The sequence below is a fragment of the Acinonyx jubatus genome, chromosome E1 (genome assembly GCF_027475565.1).
Source record: "Acinonyx jubatus isolate Ajub_Pintada_27869175 chromosome E1, VMU_Ajub_asm_v1.0, whole genome shotgun sequence".
NCBI classification, from domain to species: domain Eukaryota; kingdom Metazoa; phylum Chordata; class Mammalia; order Carnivora; family Felidae; genus Acinonyx; species Acinonyx jubatus.
Window position 1 is genome coordinate 46,192,557 of NC_069397.1, and position 10,819 is coordinate 46,203,375.

The window sequence follows — 10,819 nt, forward strand, 5'->3', positions numbered from 1 at the left end:
AGCCACTCCCCTCATTTCTTTTGTGGATTTCTTTCCCTACACCTGTTGGCTCACATGTCATTATTTTCAAGCTGCTGTCCTAATTACAAATTTCCCAGATCCTCTAGTCCACTCCCTTGACTTCACGAGCCACCATGAGTTCACGTCCCCCAGACCGGCACCTGTTGTCCAGACCTATGCTCCGATCGCTTGTTTCTCAAGCAACCTTTTGATTGGTTGTCTCACTTCCCTGGGAGCAGGGAAAAGTCCCCCAAATCCAAGCCTAAATCTTCTACGCACCTAGTCCTCTGTGTGATCCGTCAGTCTTTACTCTGGGAGGAACACAGCCTGGCTCCTGCCGAGAAGACAAACCTCACCTAAGAACTTTGTAGCCTTGGAAGTTCCCTGTGCAGTGAGATAGGAGGGCCAACGTATCCCAGTTTGCTAAGGACTCTCCCAGTTTGGGTACCCAATGGCTGGCATCCCAAGAAGTGCCTCAGGTCCTGGCAAACCAGATGGGTGGTCACACTACAGGGGGGCGTCCTTTGTGAGGTTGGCAAGGGCAAAGTCCTGGAAAAAGAGTGGCTGTATCTATCAAGAACCTACGTTTTGAACACTGGGGACATGGGATGGAGGGGCAAGTATGTTCTAGCTACGCCCTAGGTCCCTTAGGGCCTTTGCAGAGGTCTGCAGGAGCAGGTGGGGGCAATGAGGCAGAGAAATTTGGGTACAAGGTGAATGTAGCTTCATTAAACCCACAGGCTGGAAAGGCCCAGGGACGTTGGGGATGTATTTACATAGCCAAGATGAGACCACATACACCCCTTTTGTTCAGTGCCTTTGTATCTATGACCCTACAATATGTTCTCACAATTTAATGGCTGCAGAATGCTCCAACAAGAGGATTTTGCTGGTTTCAAATTTTTGCCGGCACTTCACAAACATCTTTGTGCTGACAGCTTCTTTTGCTGTACGTAAAATTCGTGTTGATTCGGCTCAGGTCATGATCTCACGGTTCATGAGTTCGAGCCCCGCATCAGGCTGGGCGCTGAACGCTCCCTCTTTCTCTGCCCCTCCCCGGCTTGCTCTCTCTCTTTCTGTCTCTCTCTCTCAAAAAAAAAGAAAAAAAAAAAAACAAACAACTAATTAATTAATTAATTAATTTTTTAAAAACATGAAAAACTTTTTTCAAAAAGTTTTTTGTCAGGGCAGCTGGCTGGCTCATTCAGGAGAACATGCAACTCTTGATCTCGGGGTTGTGAGTTTGAGCCCCACATTGGGGGTAGAGTTTACTTAAAAAACAAATTAAAATTGGGGCGCCTGCGTGGCTCAGTCAGTTAAGCGTCTGACTTCGGCTCAGGTCATGATCTCACAGTCCATGAGCTCGAGCCCCGTGTTGGGCTCTGTGCTGACAGCTCAGAGCCCGGAGCCGGTTTCCGATTCTGTGTCTCCCTCTCTCTCTGACCCTCCCCCGTTCATGCTCTGTCTCTCTCTGTCTCAAAAATAAATAAACGTTAAAAAAAAAAAATTAAAATTTTTGTCAACAGTAATTCAAACATATCATTGATTAAGTGTATATATGATGAAATGTTAGCTCATTTAAACCTCTCAGCGCTGCTCTGGGTTAAGTATTATTTCCCCTAGGTAGAAACGAGAGCCCAGGGATTACATAATTTGTGTAGGTCACATAGCTGGTGCACGGAGCCAGGATGTGAAACCCGAGGCACCATACGTGTTTTAAAATATGTTGATGGCGAACTCTGATTCGTTCAGGGCTGCATCGACTCTTGCCTGAGCCTTACAGATGCGTCTCTTTATTTGTGGTCATATGGTGAGCAAGTGATCACATGTGTCTCTCTTTTGCACTTTTCTCGCCATGTTGTATTTGCTTGTTCACACATCTCCACCTGCAAGTGGAGAGAGCCCCTTAGGGTAGAACTGCCTCTTGTTCATCTCCTTCCAGCATATCTAGCATGATGGAGGAGAAACTGAAGAGAGACTCGTGGTTGAAGGCACAAAAAAGACACTGATTGGTAGCTTAAGACTGAAGGGAAGGACTACTTCAGGGTTGAAGGGACTGGGACAACTTGATGGGCGAAAGCTGATCATTTTGTAGGTGCTCAGAGGAGGTGGTATCCTTGGGGGGAAAGGACTTGAGCCAGGCAGACAAACCATCCTGGCCTGGGGGAATGGGGGAAGCAAATTTAGGGGGTTGGGAAGGTCCATGGGGCACCTTCCCTTACTCAATAAAGATTTACTTTTATTATTTATTTACTTATTTTTTAAATAGGCTCCATGTGCAACGTGGGGCCTGAACTCACGACCTGAGATCAAGAGTTGGATGCTCCACCAACTGAGCCAGCCAGGCGCCCCACTCAATATTTATTTTTATTTCTTTTCTAATGTTTATGCTTATTTTTGAGAGAGAGGGAGACAGTGCGAGTTGGGGAGGGGCAAAGAGAGAGGGAGACATAGAATCGGAAGCAGGCTCCAGGCTCTGAGCTGTCAGCACGGAGCCCGACACGGGGCTCGAACTCACAAACCGGGAGATAATGACCTGAGCCGAAGTCGGACACTTAGCCACCCAGGTGCCCCTGAACTGTACGCTTTAAAATGCCTAAAATGGAGGCAGATGGGTGGCTCAGTCGGTTGAGCGTCCGACTCTTCATGTCAGCTCAGGTCATGATTCTAGGGTCACGGGGTGGAGCCTGGAGTTGGGCTCTGTGCTGAGCAAAGAGCCTGCTTAAGGTTCTCTCTCTCGCCCTCTGCCCATCCCCCGTTTGCTCTCTCTCTCTCCAAAATAAAAACAATTAAAAACTTAAATGCTTAAAAATAAATAAGTACATAAATAAAATGTTTAAAATGGTAAATGGATTTTAAGTTAAGTATATTTTTCCATGATTAGAAAACTTATGCTTAGTGAAAGAAGCCAATCACAAAAGGCCACATATTATATGATTCATTCCCATGAAATGTCCAGAATAGGCAAATTCATAGAAACAGAAAGTAGCTTAGTGGTTGCTGGGAAATGGAAGAGGGGAGAATGGGGAGTGACTGCCAATGGTCACCAGGCTTCTTTTTGGGGTGATGAGAATGTTCTGGAACCAGAGAGTGGTGATGGTTACACAACCTTGTGAATACACGAAAATCTACTAAATTGTACCTTTATTTAAAAGGGTGAATTTTACGGTATGTGAATTATATCTTGATAAAAATTAGTTAAGAAATACGTAAGTGCTTCAAGGAATGGGGGAAAGTTATAGGTATGCTTCAAGTCTTCTTTTTTTTTTAATTTTATTAATTTATCTCTACACCCAATGTGGGGATCGAACTTACAACCCGAGATCAAGGGTCACATGCTCTACTGACTGAGCCAGCCAGGTGCCCCACTTTAGGCTTCCTGTAATCAGTTCTCTTCACCCTTTCAGCAAAAAATTTATTTTCAGCTGACAGTGTGTTGTTTTGTTTTGTTTTAAGTGAACTGTACCCCCAACGTGGGGCTCGAACTCACCACCCAAGATCAAGAGTCACATGCTGCATGGACTAAGCCAGCCAGTCTTATATTATTAACTATTATTACCTCTGATAATTCTGATAACTGTTATTACCCATTAGTAAACTTTCTAGTCCCTTTTCTAAGATTTAGAGAGACAGACACACACACAGAGACGGACACAGAGAAACAGAGAAAATATGCAAGGTGATTTGTGGATCTGTTTTTCTTTGTGATTTTTACACTCTTCAAAATTAAAAAAGTATTTTTAATGTTTATTAATTTTTGAGAGAGAGAGAGAGACAGAGTGCAAGCGGGAGAGGGGCAGAGAGAGAATCCGAAGCAGGCTCCAGGCTCTGAGCTGTCGGCACTGAGCCCGATGCAGGGCTTGAACTCATGAACCGCAAGATCATGACCTGAGCCAAAGTCAGACGCTTAATGGACTGAGCCGCTTAGGCGCCCTGATACTTCTCAAATTTTTTCTTTTACTGTGTCTCTGCTTCTACACCTTCCTTTTTTTTTTTTTCCTTCTCCTCCATGGACTTTCTTTCTGTCTCATTTGGACTCCGCTTAAACTGACCTAGTTTTGTCTTTAATCAAATCTTCAGGAACCAATTCATTACCATTAGAAATGATCTAACAAGCTTCATTTTGATCATTGTTAAAAACCCTTTTTTATTTTTGGATAATGCAATCACAAAGTAAAGAACGCTATCATTTATTTGACCGGTAAAAGACAACACTTATGAATAAAATTTGAAAAAAAAACATATGCCAGCAGGTTTACCTTGATGATAAAAATGATTGCAGCTGAAACCTGCATCAGCCAGACAATGGTTTTAGATCTGCCGTGTGCCCTGAAAGCCGTGAAAAATGTATCGCCCGGCATCTTGATAAGGAAATCAATTACCTCCCTCATTCTGAGTGAAGGGAATGAAAAGATTAAAATAATAATAATAACAACCCAAAGGGCAAGGATAAAACAAACTGGCAAGGGACGCACATTTCAAGCTAGTGTTGCTTTGCCTGAAAATAGCCTTTATGCTTTCAAATATTCACAGTGATTTTCAGTCCTTCATTCCCGAGTCTCAGAAGCCACTGGGAACACCCATCCTAGAAGCAGCCAGCTGCCAGCCTTCAGCCACACCCGGTGCCATTCTTCGGAGATTGTCAGGACAGTTACAGGGTCGCCTCTGATCCTCCCTACCACAGGCGCACCATTCAAGAATCCGGAGCCGCCTCCCGCCCCCGTGGGCCTGGCAGTACAAAACAAATTTAGTTTCCAGGGGGGGCAGTGACACACAAGCTTTTTTTCTAACCGGGGACTCCATCATACTCTTTGGGACCTCGCTGCTCCCTGAACAGCCCTGGCAAATAGGCAGTGAAGCAAGTACAAGTATATCCAAGCCCCAATGGGTCTTCCTAACAGGTCATTTTCCCTGAGCGATACGGGGACGGAATATTTTTATTTCCTGACCGTGGAAAGCTACCCCGAGTAACATCGGCCCCTTCGTTATCTCCTCACCCTCACGAATGCCGCTTTCTCAGCCAGGCAGCTAGACAGCCAACGTCTTAGGAGACTCCAGCTTTTATTAAACATTTATTTGCTTTACTCCAAAGTGAATGCATGTGAGCTTGGTCATAAAACGAATGACCTTTTTTTAGGGGAAGGGAAGGTGGTGAATGAAACATGGGACTCATTTGCCAGCTGATGCTGGAGGCATAGAGTAAATAAGAGGCTATGGGGAGAGCTCCCCACGCCTCAGCTGGGATGGTGTACCCGTGGATTGAGACTAGAAGGAAAGGGTCCGCTTTGCCCTGCCGTGGGAACGCAGGCACACACACAGGCACACACACGCGCGCACACAGTGGATCATGCTTGAGGGCAGTCATGGCCAGGCTGGACCTAATTTCACAGGCTCTGCTGTTTGGAAAACTAGAAGCAGATCACAGAGGCAGGGAATGGAAGGCAGTCTTGCAGACATGCCTCAACCTGTTTGCAGAGAGGGGGTCCCCTGGTCAGAGCAGTGGCCCAGAGATGGAAGAAACAGAAGCGCATCTAGCAAGGGGCCTCAGATTGCCTGTAGCTCTGCCTCCTTCCTGACCCCTCCACTAGGGGACCCTGGGCTCAACCTAACTGAGGAGGGGGCTGGCCAGGCTGCAGGACTCAGGGGAGGAAAGTATAGTGGATCCTCAATCTAGCCCTACTTGCAATCCTTTGCTTAAGGATGTCAGCTGTATCTTTGGCCTTTGAACACTCAGAGTACATTTTGATCAAGAAGAATTTTTTCTTTAAGTTTGACTTATTTAACTAATCTCTGCACCCGATGCGGGGCTCGAGCTCACAACCCTGCAATTAAGAGTTGCGTACTTTTCCGACTAAGCTAGCCAGGGGCCCCTTAATCAAAAGAATTTTTAAGCTGTGTAATGGAAGGATTCGTGGTAAGGCCAGATTTGAAATGTTTTACGAAGAAATCGGGGTGTCGTATTTAGAACCCAGATCACTCTGGATCTAAGGGGATGGGATTTAAACACAGATTTCAAGATAGACCTGGAGCAATTCAAAGACGTGGCAGTGCTCTTAGGCTTGGGCGACGCCCCTGTTCTCTTCCAGGAGATGAAAGGGACCAGGCTAGCCCTCGGGACATCTTCCACTGGGTAACATCCTCCTCCAGACCTGCCTGAGCCTCCGTCCAGTGGTTCCAGACCAACAGCAAGGGCGCCACCTCCAGGCCAATCCCAAGAAGTGTAGTTTGGTGATCCAGACTGATGTTCCTGGACACATCTGTGTATCCTCAACAGGAAAGGTAAAAAAGTCTGGGCTCGTGGGTTAGGAGCACCTTCCCTGGGGAATTCTAGAATCTAGGGTTTCTTTGGGGATCAAGAATCTGAACAGTCCATGCCCTATTTTCCCACCCTGATTGCCCCAAGTGACTTCAGAAAAGAGTTGGGATTCCTCCCATACCAGCCTCGCTGTGTGTTTTATTTCAGGGATCGTTCTTTATTTCTAACTTGTCTTTGACCTCCATCTAAATCACTCTAACCTTATATCCTCAAAGCCAACTCTTCCAGCCTGTCTCAAGAAGTCCCCAGCCTGGGGCGCCTGGGTGGCTCAGTCAGTTAAGCGGCCGACTTCGGCTCAGGTCATGATCTCGCGGTCCGTGAGTTCGAGCCCCGCGTCGGGCTCTGTGCTGACCGCTCAGAGCCTGGAGCCTGTTTCAGATTCTGTGCCTCCCTCTCTCTGACCCTCCCCCGTTCATGCTTTGTCTCTCTCTGTCTCAAAAATAAATAAACGTTAAAAAAAAAAAAAGAAGTCCCCAGAGGGGAAGGAAAAAAAAAAAGAAGTCCCCAGCCTAAGCGACTTCTGTTGTGACATCATGTGAGGAAACACGTAATGGCTAACGTATATGACTCTGTCAGGGGGACATTGCTACTGAGCCAGTGGTTGTCTGGGAGGGTAGTTCCCATCAGCTGACAGCCAGCTCCTGTGCCTGGAGCTCTCTTGGTTCAGTGACTACCTCATCGCAGTCTTCAAAGAGTTGTATATTCACATTTGCTACCTGAGCAGCCCAAACTGTCCGGTAGATACCCTGTCGCATTAGCTGAGGGTGGCAGGAAAGCCCCACCTCCAAAGCCCCATGGCCTGAGAACTTTGCATCATGCCAGTTTGGTTGCTGCTGGTCTAAGCAATTCTGCAAGACTATCACCGAGTTGGCTGAAATTCAAGTCCACCCAAAGGTAAGGAATGCATGGATCCTCTGCCTCCTGAACAGCCACCCGTACCCCGGCAGCATATACTGCACATCAGTGTTGAGATCAGACGAGGCATCACTCAGCGTGTCATTGAGGATCATTCAAAATCTTGAACGTGATCGTTCAAGGGGACTTTTGGTGGCCCTGTGGTCTGGAAACTGCCCCTGAGGTCTATCAGCTCTTGAGTCACAGGTACTCTGGCTGAGGACAGACAGAAATGGTTCTAAGGATCAATGGCCGCCTGCCTTGATGCCCATGGCCATCACGTCATCATGGTGGGAAGCAGGTAGCCTAAGGTGGCACAGTTCACCCTCACCACTGAACCTTACCACTAGATTCCTGATGGAATACATTAGTCAAGCTCTAGAGAACTCTCTCTGCTGCTCCCTGACCACCAGGTGACACAGCTGCACCGCCCACCTTAACTCTGCAAAATTTGCATACAGTTCACTACATTGCCATGTCTACAATACGCTGACACGCATCTCCCCTTCAACCTTCTAAATCACGAACCACCTTACCAGCAAATGGTCAGGACCCCAAGGGTGTACATTAGAATCACCTGAGGAGCTTTAAAAACCCAGAGGTCCCACCAGAAGTAGACACGTATATGGCCACCTGGTTTTCAACAATGGCATAAAAGCAATCCAGGGGCACCTAGGTGGCTCAGTCAGTTAAGCACCTGACATTGGCTCGGGTCATGATCTCGTGATTTGTGAGTTCGAGCCCCGTGTCAGGCTGCCTGCTATCAGCACGGAGCCTGCTTCAGGTCCTCTGTCCCCCTCTGTCTCTGACCCTCCCCTGCTCATGCATTCTCTCTCTTAGAAATAAATAAACATTAAAAAAAAAAAAAAAAGAATCCAGTGGGGAAGGAAATGTGCTTTCAACAAATATTTCCAGGAAACTGTATATCCATATGGAGGTAAAGAAACAAACAAACCCCAACCTCTTACCTCACATCATAGGCAAACATCGATCCATGATGGATCCTAGACCTAAATATAAAAGCTAAAACTTTAAAGCTTTTAGAAGAAAACACAGAATATCTTCATCACTCAAATATAGGCAAAGGTTTCTTAGGACACGGAAAGCAACAACCACAAAAGAAAAAAAGCCAACAAAATAGACTTATCAAAATTTATAACTTTTGCTTATCAAAAGACATCATTAAGAAAATGAATAGATGAGCCACGGACTGAGTAAAAGTATTCTCAAAATATATATCTGACCAAGGAAAGGTATCCAGGATTCAAAAAGCATTCTTAAAACCCAATAATGAAAACAATCCAATTTTAAAAATAGGCAAGGGATTTGAAAAAACACTTCACAAAGACAGATGGATAGCCAATATGCACATGAAAAAGTGCGCTCCATCATTTGATCGGCAGGGAAACTAAAATCACAATGAGATACGTCTACACTGCCACCAAAATGGCTAAAATTCAAGACTGAACACACCAAATGTTGAAGAGAACATAGAGTAACCAAAGTTCTTTTTGGGTAGAAGCTTAAAATGGCACAACACACCTGGCTGGCTCTGTTGGCGGAGCATGCAACTCTTGATCTCAGGGTCATGAGTTCAATCCCCACGCTGGGTGTAGAGATTATTTAAAGTGAATAATAAAACTTTTTTAAAAAATGGCACAACTTTGGGAAAATGTATGACGGTTCCTCATAAAATTGAACATGCACCTTACCTATGACCCAGCACATCTGTTCCCATGTATTTACCCAAGAGAAATGAAAACAGGTGACCACACACAGACTCCAAGTTGTACAGAAATGTTTATGGAACTTTTGTTTGTTTGTTTGTTTTCCTTTAAGTGGGCTCCATGCCCAACGTGGGGCCTGAACTCACAACCCCAAGATCAAGAGTTGCATGTTCTATTGACTGAGCCAGCCAGGCACCAGTGTAATTTACTTTGAAATGCATGAAAAATGAGATGGTTTGATGGATGGATAGATGGGTGGAGAGATGAATAATTGTGTAACCAGACAAATAGTAAAAGGTGAATTATAGAATCTTATGGTGAGGAGATCTATAATCACCACACAGGTTTTTCAATTTTTTTGAAGTCACAGGATCACTAAATTCAATTGGCAATTCTTATTTTTCCAGTGGTAAACACACGTGGATGTTTGTTACACATCTATCATATTTTTGCTATTGAAATATTCCATAATAAATACATGAATTACCAGATAAATAAGTAAATGTCACCTGGTGATTCTGACACCCACCACATTGGGCCCTGACGGCTCAGAAGTCTCTGTGTATAGCATGATGAGGAGCTATACAGCACTTATCCTGAAGGCTGGAGAAGAGTTTCCTGTGTCTGTTGGAACAAAACATCACAAACGTAAAGGTTTACGATCACACATGTTTACTATCTCACAGTTCTGGAGGTCCGAAGTCAGAAATGGGTCTCGCTAAGCGAAACTCAAGGTGCTGTCAGGGCTGTCTTCCTTCTGGAGACTCTAGAGAATCAATTTCCTTACTCTTTCCATCTTCTAGAGGTCATTTTCTGGACGCCTGGCCACTTCCTCCACCTGTGAGATAATGACCTGAGCCAAAATCAAGAGTCAGACATTTAACCAACTGAGCCACCCAGGTGCCCCCCAAATTTCTTTTTTAAGTAGGATGTATGCCCAACATGGGGCTCAAACTCATGACCCAGAGATCAAGAGTCCTGTGCTCTTCTGACTGAGCCAGCTAGGTGCCCGGGCAGTTAACGTTATTTCCCATATAGAGTTCTATGTGTCAATGGGTCCATTACACTGATAGACTTTGCTTTGTCAAAGTCTATGTCACGTCTATGTTTTTAGCTTTAGGGACACTGCCAATCTGTGGTTATTAAAAATATCTCTGGGGGTGCCTGGGTGGCTCAGTTGGTTAAGCATCTGACTTGAGCTCAGGTCATGGTCTCATGGCTCGTGGGTTGGAGCCCTGCATTGGGCTCCAAGCTAACAGCACAGAACCGACTTTGAATCCTCTTTCCCCTTCTCTCTCTGCCCTTTCCTCCCTCCCTCTCTCTCTCTCAAAAATAATTAAATAAACATTAAATAAACAAATATCTCTGCAATGAACATCTTTATTCAAATTACTTCAGTTTCCTTTTGGGTTATTTACTTGGGACTAATCACAAACACAAGATAATTGGGTTGAGGTATTCATCTGTTCCTTCTTTGTCTGATGCACATCCCTTTCCACTGGGAACAGCCTCTCTCCACTTTATGGTTCTGATGTGCTTTCAAGCAAAAGTCCCCACCCGTCCTATCCCTGGGGTGGGCATTTGAGCCAATTTGCTCATGGTAGAGTGATAACAACAAACCACAAATCTCGGTGGTTTATTTCTTGGTCATATCATTGCTTGATAAGAGTTTTTGGGAGATAGAGGGGTGGGACATGGGAAGGCCCTTTTATAAGTAGAAGTTCATATATAAGTTCCTTCCTTTTAGTGTCTTCAGGGTTCTCTAGGGCTTCTTTGGGGCCCTTCATTAGACCTGTCCACCATTAATGAGCAGAGAGTAGGGAAGATTGGGGGAGGGGGTACATTTTAGGAGCCAGCTCAGAAGTTGTACACCTTACTTCTG